This window comes from Pipistrellus kuhlii, unplaced genomic scaffold, assembly GCF_014108245.1.
Source record: "Pipistrellus kuhlii isolate mPipKuh1 unplaced genomic scaffold, mPipKuh1.p scaffold_m20_p_3, whole genome shotgun sequence".
NCBI lineage: Eukaryota > Metazoa > Chordata > Mammalia > Chiroptera > Vespertilionidae > Pipistrellus > Pipistrellus kuhlii.
In genome coordinates this window covers 132,282,138-132,288,137 of record NW_023425529.1, presented here as the reverse complement: position 1 = coordinate 132,288,137, position 6,000 = coordinate 132,282,138, and positions in this window count along the sequence as shown.

Sequence of the window (6,000 nt, the reverse complement as noted above, 5' to 3'; positions counted from 1 at the left end):
TACAAGTGGATTTATGGTTTTAGTGGGAAGATGATATTATTTTCATTTTACTGTATCTATTTTATTAATAAAATACAAGATGAGGTCATTTATGGTGGGGAAGGATTAGAATTTGGAGATAAGAGGTAGTGTTAGATTTCTAGGGCTGCCACAAACTGGGCCAAAGAGGGGTGGATTCTTAAAGACAAAACAAATTTATTCTCTTTCAGTTCTGGAGGCTGGATTTCTAAAATCAGGGTATTGACAGGCCAAACTTCCTCTGAATGCTTTAGAGAATTCTTCCTTGTCTATTCTAGCCTTTGGTGGCTTCTAGGCATTCCTGGGATCATGGCAGTGTAACACTAAAACTGCTCCTGTCTTCACATAGTATTTTTTTCTGGGCCTCTGTGTTTCAAAAACCTCTCTCCTTTCTCTTGTAAGGGTATCCATCATTGGATATAGAGCCCACCCTCATCTTGAGATCCTTAACTTGGTTACATTTGTGAAAATCTTTTTTTTCCTTTTTTCTTTTTTTTTAAAGGCGCCATTCACAGGTACCAGGATTAAGACTTAGACATATCTTTTTGGAGGACATAATTCAACTTACTGCAAAAATTGCATCATAATCACCTGGAAGAGTTAAGAAACAGAAATAATTAAAGATGTGTAATAAATTTAAAAAGAATTAATCACGCAGTTGTGTGATTTCCCTTAGCAATGTTTTGCTGCTTGGATGCAAAAATGAACTAGGTGGATAGTTAATCTAATCAAGGTTGGAATTTTGTCAGGAAGGTATAGCGAGAATGGCAATAATATTATGAACTTTGCATGCAACTGGCTATATATTACCAAACTATAGTGTAGTACATAAAAATGTAAGGACCAGATGAGAGAGATGAATTGTTAAAAACTGTCAATGGATTACAGGTCCCTATAGGTTTAAATGTAATTGAAATGGGGATTTTGAATGAGGTTGGAGAGGAAGTAGTTGTTAGTGAGTGGGAAGCTTAAAATTGAGATTTTTAGATAAGTTAGTACAAGTTAGGATTTCTCAACCCACAACAATCATCAGAGATTCTGACTTACCTGTCTGGAGTGGAAACTGGAATTGGTTTTATCCCAGGTTGATAATCACTCATCTAGAATGTGTGTGACCCTTAGCCCATCAGATACGAAAGAAGACTGGAGGGGGAGGAAATTGATGGACATTATAGAAGAGGCCAGAGTGCTACAAAGATCTCCCCAGCAGGAGGAGGAAATATGAAAACCTAAAGGGATAAGGGATGATTCATGGGGGAAGAGATGGTGCAGGGGCTCATAAAAGTGTGAGACCCCTTAGACCAGCAGTTTTTATGGCAAGCAGGAACACAAAGCTTTGTGAAACCCTTTGCACAAAGGGTTTGGGGACACTGGTGATTGATTCCTAAGCCTGGAAGGGTTATAATAGCCAGGGAACGTACAAATGAGTGTTGTTACAAAATACCAGTATAATGTTGTGCTTAAACCCCTTGCTCCCTGTTTGTTATTTTTAAATGGTACCCACAAAATAACTATTTTCTAGCAAATAGCTTGGAAGAAGAACAGACTTCTTTATGTCTTAAAATTATGCCAGAAATTACCAACCAATTCAAGAGCATCTGCCTTGCAGCTCCTCCCTGAAGATGCTTAAAATTGAGGACTGGTGCCAACGTCTCCCTCTGCCCTCTAGGGAGGAAGGGCAAAGCTCATGCTAGGTTGATCATTTGGCATACAACTGCACCACCCAGTGTCAGAAGTGATGGGGTATCACGTTCAAGGCAAGATTATAGAAATACTTCAAGTAGGGCACTGACTTGGAGTAGAGGGCCCCCTAGGAAGGTACATAGACATTTCTTTAAATTATCAGCTGAGCCCGAGGCACTGGCAGAGTCATGTTCCCAGTTACATCCCCCCCCCACCCCCAAGAAGGAAGGAGTGTTATTTAGTTCTGACTTCTTATCTTTGTCCAGGTGTTAGCAGGGGTAGGTCTAGATATGTAAATCCAGTAATGCTAAGGCCTACTTAATAATGCAAATAAGCTGCTTTGATCCTATAAAATAAACCTGCTGCATGGCTCAGGGTGCTCGCTGCCTCTCCATCAGAGAAAATAGTGGCCTACCTAGCTCCCAGCTTTATAAATCTATTTCTAACATCTTGCTCTCTTTCTTTCTTTCTTAATCCCCAGCTCCTCCACTCAGCAACCCAACTGTTTCCTTTTCCGTGATGGACTCTGAAAAGAAAGAAAATCCACTACAACTCACACTGTCTCATAGATGGTGGGTAAGATTGAAGTTCAACTCTCCTTCTATCCAGCTGATAACTTTCCAGTGAGAGTGGAGCACAACTCACAACAAGGCTGTAAGATCTGCTGCCACCTGGCCTTCACACCACCAGGGAGGGGACAAGAAGGACAGACAGGGTGCCAATTAGCTCCAAGCCCCACCTCCCACCACCTCATTCAACTGTATTGATGCCAGGTGAGTGTCCAGGTTCAGAAGCTTTTCTCTTGAGTTTGGGTTGGAGTAGGGTGGGTACAGCCGAAGAGCTTTTTTTATCATTAAACAAACCTTTCTCCCAGTCCTTTGGCAAGAGGGAAACAGGATTGTCTTGGAGCTTCAATATCTAGGCCTGTTCATGGTTATGGGTTGATGGCTATATGGGATATGTGGGTTCGTAATAAGAAAACTAGGGGAGATTACCACCATGGTATTTTTCAAATCCTGAGGTCCTAGGCAACCCACTTAACTCTTTCACCTTTTAGAGACTATATATGCTTGTTGTGTTATGCCTGGGTTTTTTGTTGTTGTTGTAAAGGGAAGAAGCTGAGATGGATGGGGTTACTGCATCTTGTCAGAACTGGAAGAATCAGATATTTAATTTTGATCAATCTCCTTTACTGTTTTAAATGTTGATTTCCCCTAATAGCGCCTCTTTCATGTAAGAATGTCTGTCATAAGCTACTCAAGGTCAAGGACCTCATTGTAAATTTTTCTGTTACTAATTGTGGTCAATATATTCAGAATGTCACTTAGGAATGCATCCTTACAAAGGAAAAGGTGTCCTATTTCTATCTATGAGGTCATATTGACTACTTTGACTATTTTACATAGCACATAATCACATTTTATTTATGTTAAATACCTTATGACAATAACCAGTTGAATGGACTCTGCAGATGAAATTACCCCTTCCCCAATACAGTGTTTTGCTCTTTCCAATAGTGGCTAATTTTTTTTTTTCATATCTCATCACAGTCATGCTTGATTAAATAAAGCAGAGACACATGTATGTGCAAAAATCATGTACTTCAGTTCCTCCTTCTTGTTGGATGAAGTGAGGATTTTGATTGGTCTTGTGCAGATGTTCTTGACAGCCCCCATTCATTAAAAGTTCTTTTATTTTTAAGGAATTAAACCATCTCCAAATTTTTCTTAAAGTAAAATTGTCTCTATTCAAAAGGTAACATATTTGGTGTTTAGTAGGCATAATAAATTAATGCCTTATTTTGATACAGTCCTTTATATTTATAAAATATTTTCTCATATCCTTTCATTTTAACCTCTTCAAGTGATTTGAAAGATAAACATATAGCAGGCTTTTCTATTTGCATTTTTCAAGTGAGGAGACAGAATCTCAGTGAGGTTTAATGATTTGTCTGAATTCCACATTGAGTAAGTTATGATGCCAGGAAATGAACAAGAACTTGATTGATCACTTGAAGGAAAAACTATCTTTTTTTTTTTTTTTCCAATCCTCACCCAAGGATATTTTTTCCATTGATTTTTTTAGAGAAAATGGGAGAGTGAGAAAGACACAGAGAGAAACATTGCACATCAATTGGTAGTTTCCTGCAAAGATATTGTCTGAAACTGATGTATTTGTCCTTGATTGGAACTGAACCCAGGACCCTTCATTCTGCAAGCTGATGAACAAACCAGCTAGGGCTTATTGATTTTCAGAGAGAGAAGGGAGAAAGGAAAGAAGGAAGGTAGGAAGGGGGGAGAAAGAGAGAGAGAGAGAGAGAGAGAGAGAGAGAGAGAGAGAGAGAGAGAGAGAGAGAGAGAGGAAGGGAGGGAGGGAGGGAGGGAGAGAGAGAGAGAGAGAGAGAGAGAGAGAGAGAGAGAGAGAGAGAGAGAGAGAAAGGAAGGAAGGAAGGAAGGAAGGAAGGAAGGAAGGAAGGAAGGAAGGAAGGAAGGAAGGAAGGAGAGAGAAACAAGAATCAGTTGCCTCCTGTGTTCTCCCTGACTGAGGACCAAATTCGAAACCCTTTTAGTGTACAGGACAGAAGCTACAGATGCTCCAACCAACTGAGCCGCCAGGCCAGAGCAAGAAAGACTATATTTGCACACAAGTAAACTCATGCTTTGTTTTACATGAAAAGCAAAGCCCCTCCTCCATCTCTAATAATCTGTCTTTCATCATCCTCACTTGTGTTTTACATGACTGAGTTTGCTGCTAAGGGAATCATCAGAGTATTATTCCAAATGGAGAAAAATCAGATAAAACCTAGTGTTCCTGGCTACAGACTGTGTGATTATAAACACAATACTGTACTTACAGTAGGATGCCAGAGTGAATAGACACTGCTGCCTTTGAAAGGATGAACATTCATTCTGACCTAATCACTATCTAACGCTGGGTACAATTATCTTCCTCCAAGTGGCATGCTATTATTTGACACCTTAATTGTTGTGTCTTTTCTTTCTGAAAGGCATGCAGGGTGTCTAATACAAACCAGAGTTTCATGAATTACCCATGTCACTGTGCTGCAGCACTGATTTACCTTTGCCAAAGTAAAATAAACCCAATCTCGTTGCCTGTTTTCAATTACCAGGGGCAGATCTGTGCTGCCCTGAAACCCCAAGAGCTGTCTTTCTGTGCCATGGCATTTCTTATAATATCAGCAATGGTTCACTTATTCACTGCAGCAATGGAAGCTTTCCTCCTCTTAGGCAAACCACAGAGTCCTCTCTTTGAAGAAAGACCAGAATAGTCTTGATGACATATTTCTCCCCCCTCCCCCAGGAACCACTGCACAAGAGTGATAGGTCTCCTTTCTCTGTGTCCATTCAACCTTGGTTCCTTTTCACTCTTTTCCAGGAAGGGTTCTCTGTATAAAGGACTGTTTCTCAAACAGAAAGACTCCAGAACTATGCAAACATTCAAGTCTGGATAATTTTCCATGACTGCAGCTGCCATTTGGCAGCCTTCAAGCCAATGAGCTGGGGCTCCTGGGTTTGCCTCTGGGCCTGTCATCTGTGGTGTTGTTAGACTGCTGATGGGCTGTCTCTACTTGCCTCATAAGCCTGCACTCCCCTCATCCAACTTCGGATGCCACTAGACAATGAAAATCAAGCAACCACACAGCCTTTTGTCCCCCTCCAGATCCCAGTGGTTGAGTTAGTCTCCAAGTAGAAAATACCACCTTCCCACTGTCTTGCCAAATACATTGGGTGTACATACTCTATGGCCCATCACCATTAAAAAAATCAGAATTAAAATGCACTTGATGTTCCATGCTTTGCTGTTAGTTAATGCCATGCCAACCCTAAAGACGCATCTCATCTCCCCTTTCGGTTTTAATTGGGATCTTTTCTGTTGCTTTCATTTCGGTTTGCACCTGACTGACATATACTGCCATTGATTACCAAAGTGAGTTGTTGGGTGCACTGGAGGTATGATCAATTAAACATGATATGTATTACTGCATCCGTTTTTGGCTGCTTCACGGTATATTATAATTTGGGAAGAGACTATTAAAATAAAATATTAAAGAATAAGCAGAAACAGCCCACGGTTAACATGTCCAATGGCAAGAGAAAATTACAGGTTTCATTGTATATGCGGCACCATCTGCCTCTTCTCCGAGGCTGAGCCCTAGGCTTTCCCGGGGGAAATAGCTGTGGATAAGTTATTCAATTAGAACAGCATTATTGGCCAGCGACCTTGGAGAATTGGGTTGATGATGTTGTGATTATCCTGCTCTACATTCCTTCATGTCTC